This window comes from Oncorhynchus masou, chromosome 23, assembly GCF_036934945.1.
Source record: "Oncorhynchus masou masou isolate Uvic2021 chromosome 23, UVic_Omas_1.1, whole genome shotgun sequence".
Taxonomy (NCBI): domain Eukaryota; kingdom Metazoa; phylum Chordata; class Actinopteri; order Salmoniformes; family Salmonidae; genus Oncorhynchus; species Oncorhynchus masou.
This window is the reverse complement of record NC_088234.1, coordinates 61032199-61053578: the sequence shown is the minus strand read 5'-3', so window position 1 is coordinate 61053578 and position 21380 is coordinate 61032199. Positions and strand designations below refer to the sequence as shown.

Below are 21380 nucleotides of genomic sequence, written 5' to 3'. Positions count from 1 at the left end.
CATAAACAGAGCTCTGGAGTGAGTGAGTGAGTGAGTGAGTGAGTGAGTGAGTGAGTGAGTGAGTGAGTGAGTGAGTGAGTGAGTGAGTGAACACCAAACTACATCTGCCTGTGCATTGCTCCATGTTGTGTCATTCTGCTGCATTGTTTCCCTTCTAACACTTACACTGTGGTTTTGTTTCTGCAGAAGGGCCCAGGGCATCAAGGCTACTGATACAACATCATCTAGGGCCTGCAGACACCTAGCCTGGTTAAACAAGACTGAACGCTGCACAGCTCACTATTGTTTCACGTCGGCCTCCTGAGTGGTGCAGTGGTCTAAGACACTGCATCACAGTGTTAGCTGTGCCACTAGAGATTCTGGGTTCGGGTCCAGGCTCTGTTGCAGCCGGCCGTGACCTCGAGACCCTTGGGGCGGTGCGTAATTGGCCCAGCATCGTCTGGGTTAGGGGAGGGTTTGTCCGGCAGGAATGTCCTTGTCTTGACTCTTGTGGTGAGCCGGGCGCAGTGTACGCTGTCACTGTCACCAGGTCCACGTTGTTTCCTCCAACACAGGGTTAAGCGGAAGCCAGCCAGGTTAACCAATTGTATACCACAGAATTGTGGAGAATATTTTCACGTCAGTCCGGTTCAACCAGGATAGCAGACACCAACTATTGATATCAACAGCTTGCGGTTTGGAGGCAATAGATTTGGCAGCTGAGACATGGAGTTAGTCAGAGTTGGGGAAGGGGGCTGCCTTGTGGTCTTGCTGGCTCACAGACTGACTGGCTAGCATATTGACTAGCTGACTGACTGGACTGGCTGACTAGTGCTAGGACACTAGGGGTCTTTTTTTTGAGAGGTCTTGTGAGCCACAGCACTGGGCCAAATTAAGTCATCACTCTTTATATGAATCGTCTACCTACATTCTTCAGTTACAGTGAGTGAGTGATTGCATTAGTGAAGTATATGTGTATTTGGTGAGGCAGCTATAGTCATCTCATACATCTGAAAGGCTGGTATTTCAGAAAAATACAAGCCCTCAAAACATAATAGATTGTTTTAAACAAACCAAGGTAAAAGTCGTGATTGAAGCCGATATGGCCTCTCTTTCTATTGTGTCTGGTGCCTCTCCCATTCACTCTACACTGGAACGGAAATAGACTGAGCAGTTCCCAGTGGAGTGCTAAGACAATGACACCATACAGACAGCCCGCTGTGCTGCAGCTGAAAGTACTTGAGATTCACAATGGAAGACTTTCATATACATTTAGCTTTTTTGTGTTTTTTTTTTTGTTTTGTTTTTACATCTCTCTCTCTCTCTCTCTCCATCCATCTTTCTCACATTCTCATCCTCCCAACATGCCTCCCTTCTCTCTTGCCTTCTCATCCTCCCTACATGCCTCCCTCCTTCTCTCTCTCTCTCGCCATCTCTCTCATCATCTCTCTCGCCATCCATCCATCCCCCTATCTCTCTCCCTTCGTGACTCCCTCTCTATCTTTGTAGTCTAATGTCTTGGTGCTATGATTACTAAACACACACACAGTCATCTCTATATATTCATCTCTATTTCATCTCTAATTAGAAGCTAGGGGAATTCAAAGGGAGTTGATAATGAAGTTGCTAATGTTTATAAACTCAAACTAAAATGATGAATGCTGAAGAGAAATTGTTCTTTGTCAAAACGTTCAATCATGTTTTTGTCTCATATTTGGTGACTATTAGTCATTTGCTGTCCTTTGCTGTCAGGAACTGGACAGTAGTAATGATGGTTTTGGGATGGGAGAGGTTTGAGGCTTCTTTTGTCTAGCCATGTCTCGGGCAGCTGATCCAGTCTGTGATTGGCTGAGAACAAAAACCAGTGTGACTTGGGAACTGGAGGCCCAGAGTTGTGTTTCCCAGCTCTAGCCTTGGGCCAGAAGCCTCTCTGTACTGTAACTACACCCATATCCAGTTTCCAGGAGTCTCTCTCTAAGTTCTGTACTCACGTCAGCCATCTCGATGAGATCAGATGAGTCTTAATCGCGTCACATGACAATAACATTTTTCATTTAACACAGATTTTATATATATAGTTGAAGTCAGAAGTTTACATACACCTTAGTCAAATACATTTAAACACAGTTTTTCACAATTCCTGACATTAAATCCCAGAAGAAATTCCTTGTATTAGGTCAGTTAGGATCAACACTTTATTTTAAGAATGTGAAATGTCAGAATAACAGTAGAGAGAATGATTTATTTAAACCTTTATTTATTTCATCATGTTCCCAGCGTGTCAGAAGATCCACTCAATTAGTATTTGGCAGCATTTTCTTTAAATTGTTTAACTTGGGTCGAATGTTTCGGGTAGCCTTCCACAAGCATCCCACAATAAGTTGGGTGAATTTTGGCCCATTCCTCCTAACAGAGCTGGTGTAACTGAATCAGGTTTGTAGGCCTCCTTGCTCGCACACACCTTTTAATTTCTTCCCACAAATTTTCTATAGGATTGAGGTCAGGGCTTTGTGATGGCCACTCCAATACCTTGACTTTGTTGTCCTTAAGCCATTTTGCCACAACTTTGGAAGTATGCTTGAGGTAATTGTTCATTTGGAAGACCCATTTGCGACCAAGATTTAACTTCCTGACTGATGTCTTGAGATGTTGCTCCAATATATCCACATAATTTTCTCGCCTCATGATGCCATCTATTTTGTGAAGTGCACCGGTCCCTCCTGCAGCAAAGCACCCACACAACATGATTCTGCCACCCCCATGCTTCACATTGGGAGGGTGTTCTTCAGCTTGTAAGCCTCCCCCTTTACCCTCCAAACATAACGATGGACATTATGGCCAAACAGTTCTATTTTTGTTTCATCAGACCAGAGGACATTTCTCCAAAAAGTACGATCTTTGTTCTCATGTGCAGTTGCAAACCGTAGTCTGTCTTTTTTATGGCGGTTTTGGAGCAGTGGCTTCTTCCTTGCTGAGCGGCCTTTCGGGTTATGTGGATATAGATACTTTGGTACCTGTTTCCTCCAGCATCTTCACAAGATCATTTTGCTGTTGTTCTGGGATTGATTTGCACTTTTCACACCAAAGTACGTTCATCTCTATGAGACAGAATGCGTCTCCTTCCTGAGGGTATGACGGCTGCATGGTCCCATGGTGGTTATACTTGCGTACTATTGTTTGTACAGATGAACGTGGTACCTTCAGGCGTTTGGAAATTGCTCCCAAGGATGAACCAGACTTCTGGAGGTCTCCAATTTTCTTTCTGGGGTCTTGGCTGATTCCTTTTAATTTTCCCATGATGTCAAGCAAAGAGGCACTGAGTTTGAAGGTAGGCCTTGAAACACATCCACAGTTACACCTCCATCTGAATCACATTATGTCAATTAGCCTATCAGAAGCTTCTAAAGCCATGACATCATTTTCTGGAATTTTCCAAGCTGTTTAAAGGCACAGTCAACTTAGTGTATATAAACTTCTGACCAACTGGAATTGTGATACAGTGAAATAATCTGTAAACAATTTTTGGAAAAATGACTTGTGTCATGCACAAAGTAGATGTCCTATCCAATTTGCCAAAATTATATATTTTTTAACAAGAAATTTGGGGAGTGGTTGAAAAAACGAGTTTTAATGACTCCAATCTAAGTGTATGTAAACTTCCGACTTCAACTGTACATATTTTTGACAATTTTTTTAATGTTATCAATTTGTAGTTGTTCTTGTTCGTCTTTTGGAGGATCATATGTTACTACTAACCCATACCGGCCATCCACAATGAATGATGGTAAAGAAGCCTATATTCCCCAGTCCGTTTCAGCTCTCTCAGCAACTCCCATTGAATTGTCATGACAAACATGTTTGCAGGAGAGCAGTAGCAGACCCAGACTGTCACCCAGGCTTTGTTGCTCATGTGTAGTGTAGCACATTTCTGGTAACTTTCCCCAAATTCCCTAGTTTTCCAGAAATCCTGGTTGGAGGATTATGGGGTTCCTGCTTATAACCTCCTGATTCTGGGAATTTTCCAACTCGGGATTTCTGGAATTTTGGGAAGGTTACTGGATTTTTTTTTTACCCTTCTCATGGACAAAACATCATATTTTCTAGATGTTTTGTACTGAGTGGTCCTAATATGTTTTGTGTTTCTGTTCTTCATTCCAGGCATGTTCTATGATTGATGAGGAAGTAGCGAAGGCTTTGGTTAATAGGAAACACAAGAACCTCCCTCTCCGCTGGTAAGACATGGTGATTTACGAGCCCTCTATCCTCATCATGCACAACATCTGCTCTCACAGACAGACACACTCTGGCTGCATCCCAAATGGCACTCTATTCCCTATTTATTGCACTTCTTTTGCCCAGGGCCCAGGTAGACTCGTGCCATTTGGGACGCTGACCCCTTTCTTTGCATGTTTTATAGACAAGAGGTCTCTACAATGACATTGATCTGGTTGTGATCTAGATGGATGGATATGCAGGCAGTACTGTTGTTTATATATTTGTCACAGAACTTGCAGATTGGGTTTGAGGAACAAGAGAGAAAAGGCAGGCCGGTTTTGTTCTAGACCAGGGTTTCCAATACTGGGTCCACATTTCGTTTTTTACCCTAGCACTACACAGCTGATTCAAGTAACCAACTCATCATTAAGCTTTGATTATTTGAATCAGTTGAGATTTGCTAGGACACTAGGGGAACCCTGTTCTAGAGAAAAATCATTGACTGGTTTTGGTCTTCTACACTGAACAAAAAATAAACGCAACATGTAAAGTGTTGGTCCCATGTTTCATGAACTGAAATGAAAGATCCCAGAAATGTTCCATATGCACAAAAAGCTTGTAGTGAGCATTTCTTCTATGCCAAGATAATCTATCCACCAGACAGGCGTAGAATATCAAGAAGTTGATTAAACAGCATGATCGTTACACATGTGCACCTTGTGCCTGGGACAATAAAAGACCACTCTAAAATGCGCAGTTTTGTCTCACAACACAATGCTACAGAAGGGAGTTTGCAAGTGGCATGCTGACTGCAGGAATGTGCACCAGAGCTGTTGCCAGGGAATTTAATGTTCATTTCTCTACCAAAAGCCGCCTCCAACATCGTTTTAAAGAATTTGGCAGTACATCCAACCGTCCTCGCAACCGCAGACCCATGTGTATGGCATTAGGGTGAGTGAGCGGGTGAGCGGTTTGCTGATGTCAACATTGTGAAAAGTGTCCCATGGTAGTAGTGGGGTTATGGTATGGACAGGCATAAGCTACGGACAACAAACACAATTGCATTTTATCAATGGCAATTTGAATGCACAGAGATACCGTGACGAGATCCTGAGGACCATTGTCGTTCCATTCATTTGCCGCCATCACCTCATGTTTCAGCATGATAATGTACAGCCCCATGTCGCAAGGATCTGTACACAATTCCCGAAAGCTGGAAATGTCCCAGGTTCTTCCATGGCCTGCGTACTCACCAGACATGACACCCATTGAGCATGTTTGGGATGCTCTGGATCGATGTGTACAACAATGTGTTCCAGTTTCCGTAAATATCCAGCAACTTCGCACAGCCATTGAAGAGGAGCCTGACAGCATTCCACAGGCCACAGTCAACAGCCTGATCAACTCTTATTTATTTAACCTTTGTTTAACCAGGAAGGGCTCATTGAGATTAAAATCTCTTTTTTCAAGAGCGCCCTGGCTAAGATAGGCAGCACCAAGTCATTCCAACAAAATTACAGACAGACAACATGAAAAACTACAAGTACTACATAGAAATACTCCTTCTATGTGAAGGAGATGTGTCACGCTGCATGAGGCAAATGGTGGTCACACCAGGCACTGGTTTTCTGATCCACGCCCCTACCTTTTTTTAAGGTATCTGTTACCAACAGATGCGTATCCGTATTCCTAGTCATTTGAAACCCATATATTAGGGCCTAAGGAATTTATTTAAATTGACTGATTTCCTTATATGAATTGGAACTTGGTAAAATCTTTGAAATTGTTGCATGTTGCATTTATATTTTTGTTCAGTATAGAATCTAGAGCAATGAGACCTGTCAGAGAACATACAGACTGGTTTTTAATGTTGTAGACCTGTCAGAGAACATACAGGCTGGTTTTTAGTGTTGTAGACCTATCAGAGAACATACAGCCTGGTTTTTAGTGTTGTAGACCTGTCAGAAGATATGCAGACTGGTTTTTAGTGTTGTAGACCTGTCAGAAGATATGCAGACTGGTTTTTAGTGTTGTAGACCTGTCAGAGAACATACAGCCTGGTTTTTAGTGTTGTAGACCTGTCAGAGAACATACGGCCTGGTTTTTAGTGTTGTAGACCTGTCAGAGAACATACAGCCTGGTTTTTAGTGTTGTAGACCTGTCAGAGAACATACAGCCTGGTTTTTAGTGTTGTAGACCTGTCAGAGAACATACAGCCTGGTTTTTAGTGTTGTAGACCTGTCAGAAGATATGCAGACTGGTTTTTAGTGTTGTAGACCTGTCAGAGAACATGCAGACTGGTTTTTAGTGTTGTAGACCTGTCAGAGAACCTACAGCCTGGTTTTTCATCTTGTAGACCTGTCAGAGAACATGCAGACTGGTTTTTAGTGTTGAAGATATGCAGACTGGTTTTTAGTGTTGTAGACCTGTCAGAAGATATGCAGACTGGTTTTTAGTGTTGTAGACCTGTCAGAGAACATGCAGACTGGTTTTTAGTGTTGTAGACCTGTCAGAAGATATACAGACTGGTTTTTAGTGTTGTAGACCTGTCAGAAGACATGCAGACTGGTTTTGGTGCTCTAGAGCAGTCAGAGAATGTGCATTAATGCTTCGCAATTTCACATGTTCACATCTGCTCACATTTGACATGTATTAAGAGGTTTTTTATTTGACCTCAAACCCCCCTAAATGCATACTGAGTCAATCTCGGTCTAATGTTTTGGTTGGTATTTGGGAGGGAGGGGGAGTATAATAGATGCAACCTGTGATGTGTGAGGGGAAAAGAAAGGAGAGAGGCTATACTGTAAGTCATGCATATCAGATTACGCATTTCCCCCCTGTTTTCATCATGGCCTTTAAGCAAACGCACCACACACAATCTGGCCTGTGTGTGTGCGTGTTTGTGTTTGTGCAGTCACATGAGCCAGGAGGGTTGCCGAGCTTTGGAATTCCTTGTCTGGTATTTCTTGATTCTTCAGAAACACACTGTGTGTGCGTGTGTGTGTGCGTGCGTATACTGTATGTGGAGATTGGATGTATTTCAGAACTTAAATGCTGGCCTTCTGCTCTGAAGTAACAGCTTGTTTCTGTTAGCAGCTATTGGCTACTGCTCCTTCTCTCACAGAGGGAAGCTATTCACTGTATCTGTATGAATAACATTGTTTATGCATATTTTGATTCTTACAATTGAATCACAATGCCTCGATGCCATGTGTTATAAGTCTATCTCTCCAGTCATTTAGTATTGTGATGAATTGATTGATAGTCAGTGATAATGTGTGATACACAGAGCAAACGTTTGGATTGAGAGTCATGGTGCGCTCAATGCTTGTCACTGATTGGTAGGTCATTTCTGTGTCAAGCTAAAATGATTGCTGGAGATTAAAAAGCAGAGTGGTCTGGTTATCCGACATGACTTCACGCAGCCTATGGTTGCATAAGAGCTTTAAATAGATAGAAAAGCAACGCCCTTTTCTACTTCAGTGTTTGGATGAGGTGTGAATGAATCCATGATCTTCTACATAGTCTCGACAACTGATATCAAAGTCGATCAGTTGTTATCAAAGTAAACCGGCTGATATGAAAGTCAATCAGATGTTCCTTAGTTCAAGTCCCACCCAACCAGATTAATATGGTTGGGAATTAAAGATAGATAGCTCATTCTCTGTCTCTGAGTAGTAACTGGCAGTGCTCACACCTGGTCAGTCAGTTGATATCAAAGTGCACTGTCTGATATGAAAAGCTAACAGGATAGCCAATCAGAACAAGGGGGATGGTGCAGGTACTGTAGCCTACATGCGTAAGAGCCTTTGTATCCATGCTTGAAATAGGATATTGTTACGTCTGTAATGCTGTAACACTCCCCTTTAGCAAACACTGCTATCATGTTATCATGAATAAACACTAGTATCCTGGGACCATGTACAGGCTGTATACGCTACATTATAAAGTGTGTGGGACAGAACGGAAAAACAGAAACTTAAAAGAAAGCTTGAAAACAAATACTACATGTAATAATAATCCTGTGTGTGTGTGTGTGTGTGTGTGTGTGTGTGTGTGTGTGTGTGTGGTTTCACTGAGCTCATTATAACAGGAATGGGCTAAATAATGATCTTGTAAAAGCCCAACAAAACACAATCCACATAGCATAAAGGTCAGAGTTCAAAATTACCATCTTCACCTGGATTGGGAAAATGAAAATAGAAAATGGTGGACAGAGAGACAGGAAAAAAACAATGTAAGTATTTACTTTTTAGATTGCAGATTTGTCCAGCCAATGAAAAAAAAAAGATCAGAAATAATCCTCTTAACTGTATGTTTAGTAATGTGATTTAGTGTTATTTAGTCAGTGTGGGTACAGATGCTGCTTTCCCCTTCACCATAGTAAGGGTTGTGACATTCCATATTAACACCAGATACAGCACAAGTGTGTGTGTATGTGAATGTGTGTATGTTTGTGCGTTTCTGGGAATGAAATGATCCCCATTATGACACACTGTTCCAGAGTGACACGCAATACCTGACCTTGCTCCAAATCAATGATCAACTTCACACATTAGCACATTGGTCTGACTGAATGGAGTCTACTAATCACGCATGTGATGTGAACTGGATAAAAGTTTGTCGGACAGCACACCTCCATCCAGGCAGGTTGTTCAGGGGTGAGAGTGTTCCATCAAAGCAGCAAGAGTTGTGACCTGTTACCACAAGAAAAGGGCAACTAGTGAAGAACAAACACCGTTATAAATACACCCCATATTTATGTTTATTTATTTTCCCTTTTGTACTTTAACTATTTGCACATAATGAAATTTGAAATGTCTTCATTCTTTTGGAGTGTAATGTATACTATTAATTGTTATTGTTTATTTCACTTTTGTTTATTATCTACTTCACTTTGGCAATGTTAACATATGTTTCCCATGCCAATAAAGCCCTTAAACTGAATTGAATTGAGAGACCCGTCTGTGGTAATCCTGACCCAGGCACAGCTATCTCCAGCTCCTCCTCTCTGGCTCTCACCCTCCCGAGGGGAAGTACACTGTGGTACTGGCCTCAGTCACACAGCAGAGGGGTGAAGAAGGACTCCATTACTCACATTTGCACTTACAGACAAGACACACACAGACATGTATGGAAGGACACACACACACACTATAATCTAGAGTATACAGCCTGTACATAGTCCCGTGATAAGGCTATGTCCATTACTAGTGTTTATTCATGATAGCAGTGTTTGCTAAAGGGGAGTGTTACAGCATTACAGACGTAACAATATCCTATTTCAAGCATGGATACAAAGGCTCTTACGCATGTAGGCTACAGTACCTGCACCATCCCCCTTGTTCTGATTGGCTATCCTGTTAGCTTTTCATATCAGACAGTGCACTTTGATATCAACTGACTGACCAGGTGTGAGCACTGCCAGTTACTACTCAGAGACAGAGAATGAGCTATCTACCTTGCTTTCCATTAGGTTTTAGGTTTTATTTATTCGCACTAAAGAAAAGAAGTGAAAGCCAAAGCAGTGCAGATATAAACTGGTAAAATGGTGTGCAGGTGAGGTTGGAAGCCTAAAAGGGTTGATATGAAAACTACACAAATCTATGTACAAAAATAAGTTAATTCAGTCAAACAAAGCATATTAATTATAATTGTACATGATATACTCAGTATTCAAGAAAAAGTGTGTTTGTGTGTTACGTGGAGGGGATTATTGGTTAGTTTGATTCATCAGGCTGACCCCCAGTCTTCGCTTGAAGTTATTGAGGGATAATGAGGTTTTGTCAATGTGAAGATAAGAATTCCAGAGTATCTAATAGAGAATTGACTGAGGTGCAGCAGTGGGGAAGGTGAAGGTTATCACAGTGTCTTGTGTTATATAGATGGCTTTCAGAATGAACCTGGAACAATCCATTGAAGGGTTTCGGTAAACTGTCTCGGAGGTATGAGTATTTGTAGATGGAAGTGTGTCATTTCATCAACAAACAATATTAATCTGATTGGGTGGGACTTGAACTAATAAACATCTGATTGGGTGGGACTTGAACTAATAAACTTCTGATTAGGTGGGACTTGAACTAATGAACATCTGATTGGTTGGGACTTGAACTAATGAACATCTGACTTTCTTATCAGCTGTTTTACATTGATAACATGTTACATTCACATCTACATTTGAGTCTTTTAGTAGACACTCTTATCCAGAGCGACTTAGTTAGTGCATTCGTCTTAAGATAGCTAGGTGAGACAACCACAAATCAAATCAAATGTTATTGGTCACATACACATTTTTAGCAGATGTTAATGCGAGTGTAGCGAAATGCTTGTGCTTCTAGTTCCGACAGTGCAGTAATATCTAACAAGTAATCTAACAATTCCCCAACAACTACCTAATACACACATCTAAAGAGGTGAATGAGAATATGAATATATCGATGAGCGATGGCCGAGCGGCATAGGTAAAGTGCAATAGATGTTATAAAATACAGTATTTAAACTCAGCAAAAAAACTTTATTTCAAAAATAATTTGGAAAAATCCAAATAACTTCATAGATCTTCATTTTAAAGGGTTTAAACAATGTTTCCCATGCTTGTTCAAGGAACCATAACTTTTTTTAATGAACATGCACCTGTGGAATGGTCATTTACAGACGGTAGACTATTAAGGTCACAGTTCGGAAAATTTAGGACGCTAAAGAGACCTTTCTACTGACTCTGAAATTCACCAAAAGAAAGATGCCCAGGGTCCCTGCTCATCTGCATGAATGTGCCTTAGGCATGCTGCAAGGAGGCATGAGGACTGCAGAATGGCAAATCTGGCAAATCTGGTGCAGTCCATGAGGAGGAGATGCACTGCAGTAGTTAATGCAGCTGGTGGCCACACTAGATACTGTTACTTTTGATTTTGACCCCACCCCCTTTGTTCAGGGATACATTATTCAGTTTCTGTTAGTCACATGACTGTAGAACTTGTTCAGTTTATGTCTCAGTTGTTGAATCTTGTTCTGTTCATACAAATATTTACACATGTTAAGTTTGCTGAAAATAAATGCAGTTGGCAGTGAGAGGATGTTTCTTTTTTTGCTGAGTTTACATATGATCTGAGTAAAGTAAGATATGTAAACATTATTTAAAGTGATTAGTGATCCTTTTATTGAAGTGTCCAGCGATTGGGTCTCAATGTAGGCAGCAGCCCCTCTGAGTTAGTGGTTGCTGTTTAGCAGTCTGATGGCTTTTTTCAGTCTCGCGGTCCCAGCCTTGATGCAACTTTATTGACCTTGACTTCTGGATGGTAGCGGTGTGAACAGGCAGTGGCTCGGGTGGTTTTCCTTGATGATCTTTTTGGCCTTCCTGTTACATCGGCCGCTTTAGGTGTCATGGAGGGCAGGTAATTTGCCACTAGTGATGCGTTGTGCAGACAGCTCCACCCTCTGGAGTTTCTTGTGGTTGAGGGCGGTGCAGTTGCCATACCGGGCTGTGATACAGCCCGACAGGATGCTCTCGATTGTGCATCTGTAAAAGTTTGTCAGGGTTTTGGGTGACAAGCTAAATTTCTTCAGCCTTCTGAGGTTGAAGAGGAGCTGTTATGGCTTCTTCATCACACTGTTTGTGTGGGTGGACCAGTTCAGTTTGTCTGTGATGTGTACGCCGAGGGACTTAAAACTTTCCAGCTTCTCCACTGCTGTCCCGTCGATGTGGATAGGGGGTGCTCCCTCTGCTGTTTCCTGAAGTCCACGATCATCTCCTTTGTTTTTTTGCCATTGAGTGAGAGGTTGTTTTGCCGTATTGTTGTTGTTGGTAATCAAGCCCACTGTCGTCTGCAAACTTGATGATTGAGTTGGAGGTGTGCGTAGTCGTGGGTGAACAGGGAATACAGGAGGGGGCTGAGCACGCACCCTTATGGAGCCCCAGTGTTGAGGGTCAGCAAAGTGGAGATGTTGTTTCCTACCTTCATCACCTGGGGGCGGCCCGTCAAAGTCCAGGATTCAATTGCACAGGACGGAGTTGAAACCCAGGGCCTCCAGCTTGATGATGAGCTTAGAGGGTACCATGGTGTTGAATGCTGAGCTGTAGTCAATGAACAGCTTTCTTACATAGGTATTCCTCCTGTCAAGATGGGATAGGGCAGTGTGATGGTGATTGCATCATCTGTGAACCTGCAAGATGGCGTCGTGGTCGGATTTGCCAAAGGGAGGGCGGGGGAGGGCTTTGTATGCATCACAGATGGGGCGGCAGGGTAGCCTAGTGGTTAGAGCGTTGGACTAGTAACCGAAAGGTTGCAAGTTCGAATCCCCAAGCTGACAATGTACAAATCTGTCATTCTGCCCCTGAACAGGCAGTTAACCCACTGTTCCTAGGCCATCATTGAAAATAAGAATTTGTTCTTAACTGACTTGCCTAGTAAAATAAAGGTAAAATAAAAAAAATATAATAAATGTTAGAGTAGCAGTGAACGAGTGTATTACCCCCGCAAGTACTGCAATCAATATGTTGATAGAGTTTAGGTAGCCTTGTTCTCAAATTTATTTTGTTAAAATCCCTAGCTACAATAAATGCAACCTCCGGATATATGGTTTCCAGTTTACATAGAGTTCAGTGAAGTTCCTTGAGGGTCGTCGTGGTTTTTGCTTGAGGGGGAATGTACACGGCTGTGACGATAACTGATGAGAATTCTCTTGGGAGGTAATATGGCCGGCATTTGATTGTAAGGAATTCTTGGTCGGATTAGCAGAAGGACTTGAGTTCCTGTATGTTGTTATGATAACACTATGAGTTGTTATTCATGAAGCATACTCCCCCGCCTTTCCTCATCCCAGGGAGGTGTTTATCTCTGTCGGTGCGATGCATGGAGAAGCCCTGTGGCTGAACCGATATGCCGAGTGAGCCATGTTTCTGTGAAACTGAGAATTTGACAATCTTTGATGTCTCTCTGGAAGGCAAGCCTTGCTCGATTTTCGTCTACCTTGTTGTCAAGAGACGTTGGACATTGGCGAGTGGTATACTCTGGAGCGGTGGGCGAAGTGCACGTCTACGGAGCCTGACCAGGAGGCCGCTCCGTCTGCCCCTTCTGCGGCGCCGTTGTTTTGGTTTGGCTTCTGGGATTCGGTCCATTGTCCTGGGTGGTTGTCCAAACAGAGGATCCGCTTCGGGAAAGTTGTATATCTGGTCATAATGTTGGTAAGTTGAAGTCGCTCTTATATCCAATAGTTCTTCCTGGCTGTATGTAATAAGACTTAAGGTTTCCTGGGGTAACAATGTAAAAAATAATACATAAACTAAATACTGCATAGTTTCCTAAGGACTCGAAGCAAGGCAACCATCTCTGTCGGCCCCATTTTGTCACAGGCATAGTACACGTTTCCTCAATAAAGTAGTTATCAGCGAATTACCACTCTCCATATTTTCATGCATAGTGGTGGCTGCATCATGTTATGGGTATGCTTGTAATAGTTAAGGACTGGGGAGTTTTTCAGGATTAAAAAATAAACGGAATGGCGCTAAGCACAGGCGAAATCCTAGAGGAAAACCTTGTTCAGTCTGCTTTCCTCCAGACACTGGGAGATTAATTCACCTTTCAGCAGGACAATATCCTTAAACACAAGGCCAAACCGAGTCACACAACGGTATAAGGCAATGCATCTCAGTGCTAGTGGAGTCACTACAGACCCGGGTTCGATTCCAGGCTTTATCACAACCGACCATGATTTGTAGTCCCATAGGGCGGCACACAATTGGCCCAGCGTCGTCCGGGTTTGGCTGTGGTAGGCCGTCATTGAAAATAACAATTTGTTCTTTACTGATTTGCCTGCTTAAATAAATAGAATCAAATACACTGAAGTTGCTTACCAAGAAGACAGTGAATGTTCCTTAGTGGCCGAGTTACAGTTTTGACTTAAATCTACTTGAACATCAATGGCAAGACCTGAAAATGGTTATTTAGCAATGACCAACAACCAATTTGACAGAGTTAAATAATTTTGAAAAGAATAATGGACAAATATTGTACAATCCAGGTGTGCAAAGATTTACCCAGAAAGACGCCCAGCTGTAATCACTGGGTGATTCTAACATGTATTAACTTGAGCGTGTATACTTATGTAAAGGAGATATTTCTGTATTGTATTTTCAATATATTTGCAAACATTTTCTAAGAACGTGTTCACTTTGTAATTAATTGATATTGTGTGTATATGGGTGAGAAAAATCTATGTAATCCATTTAGAATTCAGGCTTTAACACAACAATATGTGGAATAAGTCAAGGAGTATGAATACTTTTTGAAGGCAGTGTATCTAACAAGCTCTGTAATCAGATCTTAACTGATAACTGCTACCAGTTGTTGTATTTCCCAGTAGAGGGTACACTAGATCTATCTGAAATGTCACAGGGAAGAATTATCTTTTTAAATGTCAGTGTCGAATATAATAGCAATGTAGATGTGTAGCTAGAGCTACATGGGAGCAGTGTGTGTGTGTGTGTTCTCTCTGTGTCTCTCTCTCTGTGTGCCTGTCTGTCCCTGTGTGTCTGTCCCTGTGTATCTGTCCTTGTGCCTATCTATCTGTGTCTGTCCCTGTGTGTCTGTACCTGTGTATCTGACACGTCTGTACCTGTGTATCTGTCATCGTGTCTGTCTGTCTGTCTGTCTGTCTGTCTGTCTGTCTGTCTGTCTGTCTGTCTGTCTGTCTCTGTCTCTATCTCTCATTGCAGCCTGCTGAAAGGAGGTTAGAAGAAGTAATCTGTCTCGTGTAAAAAGGGAAGTAGGGATGGGGGGTGCTAAAGTGGCCAGATTGAGTGGAGGAGGAGGAAGAGAGAGCAGTTCTTACTAGCTAACATCTGGGCCAGTTCTGCTTCTCAGAGAGAGTCTTGATACTATTCCGTGTTATACGGTAGTATTTGAATCTCTAGAGTTGGAAATCAGACACAAGCACTCCATGACCTATTGTGTTGAGTTGAAACCTCCATATCCTGCTGTGACACCTGGCCAGAGCAGGATAGAGTAAATGAGGGGATGTCCAGTTCTGTCTGTCTCTTGCCGGGACTAACCTAACACCACGCATAACAAGGATAGAGCCTCTGTAACCAGGATTATTAATGGTGGTCCCTAGCAGTCACTGTACCTTTGTATATCTGGGAGAGAAAATAGATGTACACACCCACCACAGATCATCTTTCATCTCCAAATCTGCCTTGCCCCCCCCCTGCAGCTGTTTCAGATGATGTGACCTGTGATTGACTGCCTCTTGTTTTACAGGCTGAACATGGAGCAGAGTTGGCAACACACACGCACACACTCACTTACACACATTCATATGCATTCAAATAAACCTGCTTTTGTTGCCTGACACTTTGGAAAGGGTCCATAGTGGATCACATAGTCTCAGTATCTACTGCTTCTACACAGGCGCTCTCCTGGAAACACCAGTGAGTTACACCTGAACACAGTCCTTCATTATCCTCCTCTTCACCAGCCAATTGACACCACAGTCACGGGTTTATTCAAATCATTAGGGCTCAACAACGTTCTTTTGTAGAAATGGACGTAGCGCTATTCACAAATACTTGCGTTGAACGCTGCTTTGAAACTAGAATTGTCAGGTGACACCCACTCTTTACACGGACCCTCTCATCCTCTCTCCAGGAATCTGTTCATTCTCTAATGGTGTGTGTTGTAGAGGTGTGAGGACCTTGGTGTGTGTTGTAGAGGTGTGAGGACCTTGGTGTGTGTTGTAGAGGTGTGAGGACCATGGTGTGTGTTGTAGAGGTGTGAGGACCATGGTGTGGGTTTTAGAGGTGTTAGGACCATTTTGTGGGTTGTAGAGGTGTGAGGACCATGGTGTGTGTTGTAGAGGTGTGAGGACCTTGGTGTGTGTTGTAGAGGTGTGAGGACCATGGTGTGTGTTGTAGAGGTGTGAGGACCATGGTGTGGGATGTAGAGGTGTGAGGACCATGATGTGTGTTGTAGAGGTGTGAGGACCATGGTGTGTGAGGACCATGGTGTGGGTTGTAGAGGTGTGAGGACCATGGTGTGTGAGGACCTTGGTGTGTGTTGTAGAGGTGTGAGGACCATGGTGTGTGTTGTAGAGGTGTGAGGAACATGGTGTGGGTTGTAGAGGTGTGAGGACCATGATGTGTGTTGTAGAGGTGTGAGGACCATGGTGTGTGAGGACCATGGTGTGGGTTGTAGAGGTGTGAGGACCATGGTGTGTGAGGACCTTGGTGTGTGTTGTAGAGGTGTGAGGACCATGGTGTGTGTTGTAGAGGTGTGAGGAACATGGTGTGGGTTGTAGAGGTGTGAGGACCATGATGTGTGTTGTAGAGGTGTGAGGACCATGGTGTGGGTTGTAGAGGTGTGAGGACCATGGTGTGTTTTGTAGAGGTGTGAGGACCATGGTGTGGGTTGTAGAGGTGTGAGGACCATGGTGTGAGGACCATGGTGTGGGTTGTAGAGGTGTGAGGACCATGGTGTGGGTTGTAGAGGTATGAGGACCATGGTGTGAGGACCTTGGTGTGGGTTGTAGAGGTGTGAGGACCATGGTGTGTGTTGTAGAGGTGTGAGGACCATGGTGTGTGTTGTAGAGGTGTGAGGACCATGGTGTGTGTTGTAGAGGTGTGAGGACCATGGTGTGGGTTGTAGAGGTGTGAGGACCATGGTGTGGGTTGTAGAGGTGTGAGGACCATGGTGTGGGTTGTAGAGGTGTGAGGACCATGGTGTGGGTTGTAGAGGTGTGAGGACCATGGTGTGGGTTGTAGAGGTGTGAGGACCATGGTGTGGGTTGTAGAGGTGTGAGGACCATGGTGTGGGTTGTAGAGGTGTGAGGAACATGGTGTGGGTTGTAGAGGTGTGAGGACCATGGTGTGGGTTGTAGAGGTGTGAGGAACATGGTGTGGGTTGTAGAGGTGTGAGGAACATGGTGTGGGTTGTAGAGGTGTGAGGAACATGGTGTGGGTTGTAGAGGTGTGAGGAACATGGTGTGGGTTGTAGAGGTGTGAGGAACATGGTGCGGGTTGTAGAGGTGTGAGGAACATGGTGCGGGTTGTAGAGGTGTGATGAACATGGTGTGGGTTTTAGAGGTGTTAGGACCATGGTGTGGGTTGTAGAGGTGTGAGGACCATGGTGTGGGTTGTAGAGGTGTGAGGAACATGGTGTGTGTTGTAGAGGTGTGAGGACCATGGTGTGTGTTGTAGAGGTGTGAGGACCAGGGTGTGGGTTGTAGAGGTGTGAGGACCATGGTGTGGGTTGTAGAGGTGTGAGGACCATGGTGTGGGTTGTAGAGGTGTGAGGACCATGGTGTGGGTTGTAGATGTGTGAGGAACATGGTGTGGGTTGTAGAGGTGTGAGGACCATGGTGTGTGTTGTAGAGGTGTGAGGACCATGGTGTGGGTTGTAGAGGTGTGAGGACCATGGTGTGGGTTGTAGAGGTGTGAGGACCATGGTGTGGGTTGTAGAGGTGTGAGGACCATGGTGTGGGTTGTAGAGGTATGAGGACCATGGTTACACTCTGTCGCCCTCCCAGAGTGCAAAGAATCTTGGCGTGACCCTGGGCAACACTCTGTCGTTCTCTGCAAACATCAAGGCAGTGATCTGCTTCTGCATGTTCATGTTCTGCAACATCCATAGAGTAGGACCCTTCCTCACACAGGAAGCAGCACAGGGCCAATCCAGGCGTTGTCATCTTACGTCTGGAGTGCTGCAACTCACTGTTGGCTGGGCTCACTTGTGCCATCAAATCACTGTATATTAACCAGGTGGGCTGCAGAATTCTGGATTTCAACCTTCTCAAATTATCCCACTTCACCCCGCTCCTCTGCACACTCCACTGGCTTCTAGTCGAAGCTCACATCCACTGCAAGACCATGGTGCTTACCTACAGAACAGAAAACGGACCTGCCTCTCCCTACCTTCAGGCTATGCTCAAACCCTACACCCCAACCCCAGCACTCCATTCTGCCACCTCTGGTCTTTTGGTCCTCCCACCCCTACGGGAGGTCAGCTCTGCCCAGTCCAAGCTGTTCTTTCCCCCTCTCTCATTTCTATCTCTGACTTTGCTGACAGCTACTTTATTGAGGAAAGGTGTACTTACTATGCCTGTGATATGTGGTTGTCCCACCTAGCTATCTTAAGATGAATGCAAGTCGCTCTGGATAAGAGTGTCTGCTAAATGACTACCATGTAAAAATGTGTGTGGCTGGTGGAGAGCCAGTTGTCTACAGGGTTGAGACAGTAATGGAAACAGTGTTCGGTTTCAACCTGGACCAACAGGCCGAAGACTGGGCATCTCTAGGGGTGAGAGGTCAGAGGTCACACTGGGGAGGTGTAGCGGTGGAGGCCACACAATACATATACACACACACAAAATATGTGTTTGCCTCATTTAGCATCATTCATAAATAGAACCTTATTGATCCCTCACAATCTTGGCGTGGATGTGTGTGTGTGTGTGTGTAAGTCTCTGTAATAAACGAGTAGGCCAGTCGTTAGCTGATCTAAGCAGATTCCACAGCCCTGAAGACAGCAAACTGCAGAAACCAACTAAATATTTTCTGTTCGGATTGCAACAATTATAATTACACACACATTCTGGATAGTGTGTGTGTTCATTTGTTCATCATCGTAATGAATGACACACACACACTGCTCCTCCCATTCTGCTCAGCTCTGTGTTTATCGACCAAGCTCTGTAATGGAGAAACGCCTGCCCAGCAAACAAAATCAATGCTGGCTTTTTCTCCTCCAACCGGTTCTCGTCATCTGCAATGAAACCAAAACACACAGAGCAGCAACTGAACTGAAACACACCCATGTCTTTTCTTCCTTCCCAACGTCGCTATTTGTATATGATTTATTTGACCATTTAAAAAGCACATGTGGATATAATACTGTCTCCCTTCCTCTATAGTACTGTCTTAGGGGTTCAACATCTCTGTAACATTCCCCAAATTCCAACCGGGATTTTCAGGAAAACCAGAGAATTTAGGAAAAGTTACTGGAATTGTACACCCCTAACAGACACATTAGGACACTCCTAACAGACACATTAGGACACCGTTAACAACCCTAACAGACACATTAGGGCACCCCTAACAGACACATTAGGACACCCCTAACATACACATTAGGACAACCCTAACAGACATATTAGGACAACCCTAACAACCCTAACAGACACATTAGGGCACCCCTAACAGACACATTAGGACACCCCTAACAGACACATTAGGACACCCCTAACAGACACATTAGGACACCCCTAACAACCCTAACAGACACATTAGGACACCCCTAACAACCCTAACAGACACATTAGGACACCCCTAGCAACCCTAACAGACACATTAGGACACCCCTAACAGACACATTAGGACACCCCTAACAGACACATTAGGACACCCCTAACAGACACATTAGGACAGCGCTAACAGACACATTAGGGCACCCCTAACAAACACATTAGGACACCCTAACAACCCTAACAGACACATTAGGACACCCCTAACAGACACATTAGGACACCCCTAACAGACACATTAGGACACCCCTAACAGACACATTAGGACACCCCTAACAGACACATTAGGGCACCCCTAACACCCCTAACAACCCCTAACAGACACATTAGCACACCCCTAACAGACATATTAGGGCACCCCTAACAACCCCTAACAGACACATTAGGACACCCCTAACACCCCTAACAACCCGTAACAGACACATTAGGACACCCCTAACAACCCTAACAGACACATTAGGACACCCCTAACAGACACATTAGGGCACCCCTAACAGACACATTAGGGCACCCCTAACAACCCTAACAGACACATTAGGACACCCGTAACAACCCTAACAGACACATTAGGACACCCCTAACAGACACATTAGGACACCCCTAACAACACTAACAGACACATTAGGACACCCCTAACAGACATATTAGGACAACCCTAACAACCCTAACAGACACATTAGGGCACCCCTAACAAACACATTAGGACACCCCTAACAACCCTAACAGACACATTAGGACACCCCTAGCAACCCTAACAGACACATTAGGACAACCCTAACAGACACATTAGGACACCCATAACAACCCTAACAGACACATTAGGACACCCCTAACAGACATATTAGGACACCCCTAACAGACACATTAGGACACCCCTAACAACCCTAACAGACACATTAGGACACCCCTAACAGACACATTAGGACACCCCTAACAGACACATTAGGGCACCCCTAACACCCCTAACAACCCCTAACAGACACATTAGCACACCCCTAACAGACATATTAGGGCACCCCTAACAACCTCTAACAGACACATTAGGACACCCCTAACACCCCTAACAACCCGTAACAGACACATTAGGACACCCCTAACAGACACATTAGGACACCCCTAACAGACACATTAGGGCACCCCTAACAGACACATTAGGGCACCCCTAACAACCCTAACAGACACATTAGGACACCCCTAACAACCCTAACAGACACATTAGGACACCCCTAACAACCCTAACAGACACATTAGGACACCCGTAACAACCCTAACAGACACATTAGGGCACCCCTAACACCCCTAACAACCCCTAACAGACACATTAGCACACCCCTAACAGACACATTAGGGCACCCCTAACAAACACATTAGGACACCCTAACAACCCTAACAGACACATTAGGACATCCCTAACAGACACATTAGGACACCCCTAACAGACACATTAGGACACCCCTAACAGACACATTAGGACACCCCTAACAGACACATTAGGGCACCCCTAACACCCCTAACAACCCCTAACAGACACATTAGCACACCCCTAACAGACATATTAGGGCACCCCTAACAACCTCTAACAGACACATTAGGACACCCCTAACAACCCGTAACAGACACATTAGGACACCCCTAACAGACACATTAGGACACCCCTAACAGACACATTAGGGCACCCCTAACAGACACATTAGGGCACCCCTAACAACCCTAACAGACACATTAGGACACCCCTAACAACCCTAACAGACACATTAGGACACCCCTAACAACCCTAACAGACACATTAGGACACCCGTAACAACCCTAACAGACACATTAGGACACCCCTAACAACCCCTAACAGACACATTAGGACACCCCTAACAGACACATTAGGACACCCCTAACATCCC

The 21380-nt window shown here is 44.1% G+C and overlaps 1 protein-coding gene across 9 annotated transcripts in view; it reads left to right on the top strand.

Annotated features, from left to right (window-relative positions):
* The window catches only part of LOC135511151 (zinc finger MIZ domain-containing protein 1-like), a 274149-nt gene that overhangs the window by 105619 nt on the left and 147150 nt on the right, over window positions 1-21380 (top strand). For 8 of the 9 annotated variants that reach the window (XM_064932731.1, XM_064932729.1, XM_064932726.1 and 5 more), the window contains one exon: window positions 4138-4211. The exons of the other annotated variant lie outside the window; for it this stretch is intronic. The gene's annotated coding sequence lies outside the window, so the exon portion shown is untranslated. The remainder of the gene's footprint in view (window positions 1-4137; window positions 4212-21380) is intronic. 9 annotated transcript variants of the gene reach the window in all.